The sequence below is a fragment of the Neovison vison genome, chromosome 5, assembly GCF_020171115.1.
Source record: "Neovison vison isolate M4711 chromosome 5, ASM_NN_V1, whole genome shotgun sequence".
Taxonomy (NCBI): domain Eukaryota; kingdom Metazoa; phylum Chordata; class Mammalia; order Carnivora; family Mustelidae; genus Neogale; species Neogale vison.
Genome location: NC_058095.1, coordinates 117,859,838 through 117,870,595, shown reverse-complemented (window position 1 = coordinate 117,870,595; position 10,758 = coordinate 117,859,838).

The following is a 10,758-nucleotide window of genomic DNA, read 5'->3' as shown; positions in this document are numbered from 1 at the left end:
AACATATCTCCCATTCTGATATTTTTTAAAAAGTGAAAATATTTATTAAAACCCATTCAATGTTGAACAGGAGTGGTGAGAGTGGGCATCCTTGTCATGTTCCTGATCTCAACGGGAAGGCTGCAAGCTTTTTCCCATTGAGGATGGTATTTGCTGTGGGTCTTTCATAGATAGATTTTATGAAATTCAGGAATGTTCCCTCTATCCCTATACTTTAAAGCATTTTAATCAGGAACAGATGCTGGATTTTGTCAAATGCTTTTTCTGATTCCTCAAGAAATTAAAAATAGAACTTCCCTATAACCCTGCAATTGCACTACTGGGTATTTACCCCAAAGATACAGATGTCGTGAAAAGAAGGGTCATCTGTACCCCAATGTTTATAGCAGCAATGGCCACAGTCGCCAAACTGTGGAAAAAAACAAGAAGTCCTTCAATGGAGGAATGGATAAGGAAGATGTGGTCCATATACACTATGGAGTATTATGCCTCTATCAGAAAGGATGAATACCCAACTTTTGTAGCAACATGGATGGGACTGGAAGAGATTTTGCTGAGTGAAATAAGTCAAGCAGAGAGAGTCAATTATCATATGGTTTCACTTATTTGTGGAGCATAACAGATAGCATAGAGGACAACGAGAGTTAGAGAGGAGAAGGGAGTTGGGGGAAATTGGAAGGGGAGGTGAACATGAGAGACTATGGACTCTGAAAAGCAATCTGAGGGGTCTGAAGTGGTGAGGGATGGGAGGTTGGAGGAACCAGGTGGTGGGTATTAGAGAGGGCACGGATTGCATGGAGCACTGGGTGTGGTGCAAAAAACAATGAATACTGCCATGCTGAAAATAAATAAATAAATAAATAAAATTTTAAAAATAAAATAAAATAAAACCCATTCAATGAATGTCTTTAAGTAACTGCTACTAAGATTTGAATGCCAAGTCTTTTTTCCTCTCTTCTGCTTTGTAACTGGGTATTTCTGTTTCTCTCTCTATCTGCCTATCTACTTACCTAACATCATACCTGTACCTCTCATTTAAAAAATCATTCAATACTGGGGCACCTGGGTGGCTCAGTGGGTTAAAGCCTATGCCTTCGGCTCAAGTCGTGATCCCAAGGTTCTGGGATCGAGCCCCGCGTTGGGCTCTCTGCTCCGCAGGGAACCTGCTTTCTCCCCTCTCTCTCTCTGCCTGCCTCTCTGCCTACTTGTGATTTCTCTCTGTCAAATAAATAAAATCTTTAAAAAAAATCATTCAATACTAAAATACTGAACACAAAACTAATGAATAGTAGAAACAAGAAATTAAGATATAATATAGGTAAGCAAGTTCTTTCAACACATGTTCAAATCAAAAATGAAACTTCATCTGAGGAAAGAAGTCAAATCATTCAAATGAAAAGATGTAGGAGAATGGGAAATGGACTTAACAAATATAAGATGTAGCTGTAAAATAATGATACTATTATACTTATTACTTGCTTTCATCAATTTTAATACATGCACAGCTTGTTCATAAATTATTTACTCAGATCTTTTCTCACATGAAATGCTAACTTTGTAATATATCTTGTATTGATTCCTTTTTTGCAGATGTGGTCCAGGCTCTCATGGCTTGTAGTTAGTTATGCTAGATTCATCTCAAATTATTTTCCTGTCAAACGACTCATCTATCCAGAATTAACTGATTACTAATCTCTAGAATGATTACATTTTACCAAAAATCACCCTTACCAATATCCTACCACCACCCCAAAGTTACTAGATAAAATTTAAACTAAATTGATCAGCATTCAGATAATTTTGTAATCTAACTAATCTAGTCTTGGTTAATATAATCAAGAGTTTTCTGTCCTTATTTTCAGATATTAGTTTCAGAAGGACCATCTTTCAATTCTAGAAATGTAGATGTAGATGAAGTACATAAAATCAAAATCTTATACCTTCTTAAAAAATGTCCCAGAAATTTAAGATAATACATATACGTAGCTAAGTGCCAGCTAGCAAAACAAATGACAACAAAACTCTACAGTCCATCTATTCTGGTAGAACTCTCTGATGTTCACTACCTGTTTTAGGATGCTTACTCTTCGAGATTATCATCACTATGTTTGGTTCACTATTGGGATAAAGTGCTGCTTTGCTTCCTGGTTTTGATATCAATTATTTTTACTTTTGGACATGTGATTTTTATTGAATGAGACAATCTTTGTCAGTACCATTACTTGGGAGTGTCAGAAAAACTCCAGATTTTATTTGCTCCCTGTCTGTCCTATACAGTTTTAACAAAATGTGTCCGCAACTCCTAAATTATGAACTCATCAGTGTGGTGATATGATTGTTAAAAAATATGCTACACTTATCAAAAATAAAAATAAGCAATGTCGGGGCGCCTGAGTGGCTCAGTGGTTTGAAGCCTCTGCCTTCAGCTCAGGTCATGATCCCGGGGTCCTGGGATCGAGCCCCACATCAGACTCTCTGCTCGGAGGGGGGGCCTGCTTCCTCTTCTCTCTCTGCCTGCCTCTCTGCCTACTTGTGATCTCTGTCTGTCAAATAAATAAATAAAATCTTTAAAAAAAAAAAAGCAATGTCCCAGAAATAAAATAAAATAAACAATGTCCCAATAAGTTTGAAGAGCGAGATAAAATACATATTTAAAGAGATTTGTGGAGATGAAAAAGTACAGCCTAAGGAATTTAGTCAATAATATTGTAATATACTTATAATGAACATTTCCTAATGTGTATAATTGTTGAATCACTATATTGTACAGCTGTAAATAATTTAATATATGACAACTATGTTTCAGTTCTTTTTTTTTAATTTTTAAAAGAAGAGATTAAGTCATAGAGGATACAGGTAGAAAGTAGGCATCTACAGGCCAAGGGGAGTGGTCTCAGAAGAAACCCACTTTTCTGACCTATCAATCTCAGACTTCTAGCCTCCAGAACTTCAAGAAAATAAATTTCTTTTGTTTAAGAACTTTCACACTGAAAGAAAATGAAAATGAAGCATTTCAAGGCATATTGGGCCATTAACAGGGCCCAGTGTATTATATTGTGAATATGACGTGCTCAGGCTGGCACTACTTGCACACAGAGAATACTACAAAAATAGTTTCTGAGATTTTGTAGAATCCAGTTGTGACAACGATGGTATGAAATGATCACCGTTTCAAACTCAAATATAAATAAAAGTGAAAATAAGTATTATTTATTGCTGAGAGTGAGATAGATTTGCTCAAATCCCTTCTGTCAACATCTGGATTGGTCCTGGGCTGAAGATTCATAGTAAAACACCAATGTTTCAGTGAGAAAAAAAAAATACATGAAATGAAATTTGTATTTAAAAACTTGTAAGTTAAGGGGCGCCTGGGTGGCTCAGTTGGTTAAGCGACTGCCTTTGGCTCAGGTCATGATCCTGGAGTCCCGGAATCGAGTTCCGCATTGGGCTCCCTGCTTGGCAGGGAGTCTGCTTCTCCCTCTGACCCTCCCCCTTCTCATACTCTCTCTCTCTCTCAAATAAATAAATAAAATCTTTAAAAAAAATAAAAATAAAAATAAAAATAAAAACTTGTAAGTTAGGATTTTTTGTTCCTTCAGTCCATTCTAGTTAATACACAGACTTCAACTTTCTGAGGTTTCCAAATCCATAGTACTCAAGAGAGTTGTCTAGTCTCTCCATAACTTCAGCCATAATATTTACACGGCCCTCTTTGCTACCTATTTTGAACAAGGTCATAAATTTAAAAAAAAAGTGATTTTGATCATGAATTTAACTAGTTTGAATCTTTCTTTCTTTACAATTTACAAATATTAGACCTGATCTTTCTTGTACTTTGACAGGGGGGGGTTATATGCCAAGTTTAATATAATACTCAAGCATTATACTTCTGGAGTTGAACCATTTACATTTAAATCCTAACTCCAACTATTCTAAACCTCTGACCTTGAACAAAATCTCTAACTTTCTTAAATCTAAAGGTCTTCATCTCTAAAGTGGGAATCATTGTATCTACCAAATTTATTTGCTGTGTGGGTTATATGTAAATTATTTGTAGCATAATAATTGTTCATGATTTGAATTCTTTTATTTTCTTGTTTTGTTCCATTCTCATACTTTGGTTATATGGCTGTCCCATGAATAGTATTTATTAGCAATTTTTCAAATTAATCAAATTCTAGCAACCATAAGATAAGATGTTAAGTTCTCACCTTCTAAGAGGAATCTCCTCCTTTGCTTGCTTTTGTTTGTTTGTGGGAGTTTTTCTGTGTGTGTTTTTTCCTCTGTTTTTTGCATAAAGTGATTATTTTTCAAGCCTATATTGTTTTGCCACTAAAACTCATGAAATGAAGCAGCAAAGAATTAGCTTTTCACCTGCTTGAAATTCATTTTATTTACAAGTAAATAGAGTTGAAGAGGGATAAAGAGTACCAAACTTCAGGTTTGTTGAAAAGACTACATGCGAAGTATAGAGAATAGTGTTTTACCTAGGTATGTTAAGGAAATCATAAAATCATTATTAAAATAGTGAACAATATAGCATTTAAGAAGCTTAAATATATATTCTGAGAAAATTAAAAGCTCACCAAAAACATGTTTGGTTTTCCAAAGACATTTTGTGTAAGAAATGTTTTCTGTATTAAAATATTTATTCATCAAATATAAAAAGATATTATGATTTTACAATTAATAATTATGTTCATAATGGAGACAGAGCTGTCATTTATAATACAGAGCTCATCTATGACCTCAGGTTGATTCTGCATATTTTAAGAAATTATTTTTTAAGATGTTATTTGCTTATTTGAGAGAGAGAGAGAGCGTGAACACAAGAGAGAGTGCATAAGCTAAGGGAGGGGTAAGGAAAGGGAGAAGCAGAGTCCCTGCTGAGCAAGGAGCCTGAAGCCCTAATCAGGGCTCAATCCCAGGACCTGGGATCATAACTCTAGGCGAAGGCAGACCTTAACCAACTGAGCACCAGGGGCCCCAGAAGTTAAATTTTTTTAAAGATTTTATTTATTTTAGAGAGAGAGAGACACTGAAAGAAAAAAGAAAAAAAAAAAAGGCATGAGGAGGGGGAGGGGCAAAGGGAGAGCAGACTCCATGCTAAGCTGGGAGCCTGATGAAGGGCTTGATGCAAGGCTTGATACAGGGCTTAACTTAACCCAAGACCTTGGGATCATGACTTGAGATAAAGGCAGACACTTAAGTGACTGAGCCACCCAGGCACCTTATAAAATTTCTGAAAAACATTAAGATTTGACACTAACTACAAGAACTTTCTCAAAGTTGACCTATGCTAATATAAAGACATATAAATCATGTCTTCTGCAATTATTTTCAGTATTCATTACTTAAAAAATCTCAAGAATCCCAACATTTTTTTAAAAATAGGTAAGAAATCTAGGTCTACCTACCTAGTAGTTAAGATTTAGTCTAAAATAAAAAGTAAACCTTACAAAATGTTCTTAAATGACTCTATTTCCCCAAAATGAAGATAAGAAACTTGAATAAAGAATATATGAGTTTTTTGTGTGTTCCTGGTCTGATAGCGAAAGTTCTTTGGTTAGCATACATCAGTTTTAAATTCTAGTTAGATGATGGATACCACCATAATCTGGTCAATACTAAGTTTTCTTGAGGCCTTTTGCTAGCCATTGTTACTAATTACATTTTAAAAGTAAAGAAATTAGATTCCAATATGTAATTTTTCCTTGATCATCCTAGACATAAATAGAAAGATCTGAGCTCAAATCAGCATGTTTGACTTCAGAGTTGGTGTTTCCCTTACAATGCATTACAGAGTTATCGAACACCATCCTTGCATTTTAGTGTAGAATACTGAAAACATAAGTACTATTACTTTCAATTTAATAAAAAAATGTGCATTAATTCTTCAAATAAAGGAGTGCTCATTTAAAACTCTTTTTTTAAAATTTTTTCAATTTATTTATTTTCAGAAAAACAGTATTCATTATTTTTTCACCACACCCAGAGCTCCATGCAATCCGTGCCCTCTATAATACCCACCACCTGGTACCCCAACCTCCCACACCCCCGCCACTTCAAACCCCTCAGATTGTTTTTCCAGAGTCCATAGTCTCTTGTGATTCACCTCCTCTTCCAATTTACCCCAACTCCCTTCTTTAAAACTCTTACGCTTAGAATGATTTTGCTTCTTTAATCAAGTTAAAGGTAAATACTGACCTAGTTTTGGCATTTAAAAAAGAGATTCTTTTCCTAGTATACACTTTGGTTTCCTAGTCAATATGTGAGTAGATAAAGTTTAGAAGTTACCCATGTGCTTTTTTTTTTTTTTTTAAGATTTTATTTATTTATTTGACAGCCAGAGATCACAGGTAGGCAGAGAGAGAGGCTAAGAGAGAGGAGGAAGCAGGCTCCCTGTTGAGCAGAGAGCCTGATGTGGGGCTTGATCCCAGGACCCTGGGATCATGACCTGAGCTGAAGACAGAGGCTTTAACCCACTGAGCCACCCAGGCACCCCACCTATGTGCTTGTGATGAGAAATATACTACCAGCTTCAAGAAAATGCAAAAGCTAGTTTAAAAAATAGTTCTCGTTTGTTCAACCTCTTCTACTTTATTTATTAAATGAGAAGTCTTTATTTTCAGACATTTGTGAGAGCATACTCCCACAAGTGTATATATTTGTGAGAGTATATTCTTTCAAGATGATTATGAAACTGCTGATTCATTTGTACTATACAAAAATGTCACAATCAAAACTATTATGAAATCAAAGATCAAAATTTGAGAACTCTTATTAAACCAATGAGCCTGATGTATCATTGGAATATCCAAGGCACATTTCATGGATGCTTCAGGCAATTTATTTATCCATCTGAATTTTTATGAAAATAATGAATCTCTGTATCATATCTTAGAAACACTTCAATTACAGAAATGTTCAAATTTTTTCTAAGGTGTTGATGACTGCTTCAGGTTTAAAGTGTTTTTGCTATTGGCTGACCAACTGCACTTCAAACTTTGAAATTAAAGCCTTGGCACTACTCTGGTAGTATTCAAGATCAAAAAGGAGGGAGAGTACAAAATAAGAGAAAGTCCCTTTTGCGATATTTTCATTTTGAGTTATAATTTTATATTATAAATATAAGTCATTACTTAACAAGATTTGTGTGAAAAAGTAAATGTACAATATGCTCCAATTTCTAGGATCAATATCAACAATAGTATTCCAGTTTGCATCCCAAATAATTTTAAGAAGATTGTTGGATTTCACAATGCATATTGATAAAAGTTCACTCCTTGAAGTGAAGCAGAGCATTAAAATACTCTTTTTTAATGACAGGTCACTGTCATTGTTTTTTGTTAGAGAGAACTTCAGTGATAAAATAATATTAAATTCTTATCTCTCTCATACACAACACACACACACACACAAACAAAACACACCAATACACAAAACTTCTCTCTCTTAGGAAAAGGAAATTTACATGTGCAAAGTAGACAACTCTAAATTCATCTTGCAAAAAAAATCCATGTTAATAATGCATGTAAGAAGGATTGTTTTTTTTTTTTTAAAGATTTTACTTATTTGACAGAGAGAGACACAGAGAGAGAGGGAACATAGCAGGGGGAGTGGGAGAGGGAGAAGCAGGCTTCCCGCTGAGCGGGGAGTTCCATGCAGGACTCGATCCCAGGACCCTGGGATCATGATCTGAGCCAAAGGCAGACACTTAGTGACTAAGTCACCCAAGCACCCCAAGAAGGAACACTTTGAAAGATTGTGTGGCTAATATTTTGAGTTCTAATAATGCTTATTTTTCCTCAAAGTTTTCTGCTGTGTTACTTCTGCTTACTGAATAGACCTGTATCAAGCACTAATACCAAAAAAAGCTTTTTTTGCTTACAATGTACAAACTCTGTATTTAGTTTTGACAATAGACAAAAATGTGAATACAACACTGTTAACTGTTGTGTTTCTTGACATGGAAAAATTTTTTAAAAAGGTTAATTCAGTAAAAGTAGTCAGCTTCTGTTAATCAAAACTATGCTTTTCAGTTCTCAGTATCTCTGTTTTCACAACCTGAGAAGCACAGTGCTGAAAGAATACATTAGTTTTGAGGTGTCTGAAGTGATAATCTATTTATCTATTGTTTTCCTCAATCTAAAACATAGTGTCACTCATGCCTAGAGGACTGGACAGAAATTTAAACAAATTAACTCCCATGGGGTACTAAGGGGAGAACATGTGAACTGCCATGGGGATGGTGTATATGGGTCTGAATGTGACGTTTAGGGAAGTTGTACTAAGGAAGTGGTCTTTGGAATGATTTTTTAAAATAAGGACATTATTAGCACTAAAGAAAGACATCACATGCATTCTAGCTATGAACTTATGATAAAATAAATTTGGGCATTTGGAGCGCAGTGTACATGTAGGATAGGTGCAGAGTAGGCAAGAAAACATATATTTTTAAAAGATTTTATTTATTCATTTGACATTTGACAGATTGAGAGCACAAGTAGGCATAGTGGCAGGCAGAGGGAGAAGGAGAAGCAAGCTCTCTGCTGAGCAGGGAGCCCAACACGGGGCTCAATCTCAGGACACTTGGGATCATGACGCAGCCGCCCAGCTAACTGAGCCACCCAGGTGACCCAAGAAAACACTTGAAGAACAACTATTTCATTGTAACTGGCTAAGTAGTGGAAAAATTAGCTTCTTATTGAAACATGCATATACATTACTATATCCTATATCCATCCCAGCCCACAGGAAAAAAAGAAGAAAAGCTCAATACATTCAAAAGATCACTTTCACTTTAATTCCAAAACTTGATAAACAATGAAGAGTGGAAATAAATGAAAAGGGAACTTTAGGCCATCTGACTTAAGGAAAAGTCCTAATTAAATCTTAGCAAATCAAATATTACAATGTAGCAAAAATAATTTAGAAATTTATCAAAAAGATTGACTACATACAGCAACTGAAGGAATGAAACAGTATGATCCTATCTGTGGAGATTAGCAAAATCCAACTACAATTACTAAATATCAAAATAAAATAATAAAGAGAAATAACAGAATATAGTTACTTAACAGTTATTTTCTCTCAAGGCACTGACAATGTTATTCCACTGACTTTGAATTGCTATTGTGGATCTGAGAAGTTACTCATGGGTCTGAGGTTCTAAGTGATCAGTCTAAGTGATCAGTGTTTTCTTTATGATTGTCTTTATTTATCTTTGTTTCTCTGAAGTTTCACTATTATGTATGTCCAGGTTTGGTTTTCTTTTAATTTATTTTTTTTTCAGGTTCATGGAACTTATTTGGTACAACCAGAGTGTCAGGTTTTAGAGAACTTTCAGTCATCACCAGAATGCATATTTCTTTCTTTCCCATTATTTGTATTACCTCTAAAGGTAATTTGTATTACCTCTAAAGGTAACTGACATTGTTGATGTCAACAATATGCATTGGACTTTCCATTCTATCATCAATGACTCAATGTCTTACTTGTTTCCTATCTTTGTAGCATCATCACATGTTCTAGATAATTTCTTTGCATCTACTTCTCATGCTCTAATTCTCTATTCTATTGACTTTTTTTAAATTTTTTTTATTTTTTATAAACATATATTTTTATCCCCAGGGGTACAGGTCTGTGAATCGCCAGGTTTACACACTTCACAGCACTCACCAAAGCACATACCCTCCCCAATGTCCATAACCCCACCCCCCTTCTCCCAACCCCCCTCCCCCCAGCAACCCTCAGTTTGTTTTGTGAGATTAAGTGTCACTTATGGTTTGTCTCCCTCCCAATCCCATCTTGTTTCATTTATTCTTCTCCTACCCACTTAAGCCCCATGTTGCATCACCACTTCCTCATATCAGAGAGATCATATGATAGTTGTCTTTCTCTGCTTGACTTATTTTGCTAAGCATGATACGCTCTAGTTCCATCCATGTTGTCGCAAATGGCAAGATTTCATTTCTTTTGATGGCTGCATAGTATTCCATTGTGTATATATACCACATCTTCTTGATCCATTCATCTGCTGATGGACATCTAGGTTCTTTCCATAGTTTGGCTATTGTGGACATTGCTGCTATAAACATTCGGGTGCACGTGCCCCTTTGGATCACTACCTTTGTATCTTTAGGGTAAATACCCAGTAGTGCAATTGCCGGGTCATAGGGCAGTTCTATTTTCAACATTTTGAGGAACCTCCATGCTGTTTTCCAGAGCGGTTGCACCAGCTTGCATTCCCACCAACAGTGTAGGAGGGTTCCCCTTTCTCTGCATCCTCGCCAGAATCTGTCATTTCCTGACTTGTTGATTTTAGCCATTCTGACTGGTGTGAGGTGATATCTCATTGTGGTTTTGATTTGTATTTCCCTGATGCTGAGTGATATGGAACACTTTTTCATGTGTCTGTTGGCCATCTGGATGTCTTCTTTGAAGAAATGTCTGTTCATGTCCTCTGCCCATTTCTTGATTGGATTATTTGTTCTTTGGGTGTTGAGTTTGCTAAGTTCTTTATAGATTTTGGACACTAGTCCTTTATCTGATATGTCATTTGCAAATATCTTCTCCCATTCTGTCAGTTGTCTTTTGATTTTGTTAACTGTTTCCTTTGCTGTGCAAAAGCTTTTGATCTTGATGAAATCCCAATAGTTCATTTTTGCCCTTGCTCCCTTTGCCTTTGGCAATGTTCCTAGGAAGATGTTGCTGCGGCTGAGGTCGGAGAGGTTGCTGCCTGTGTTCTTCTCAAGG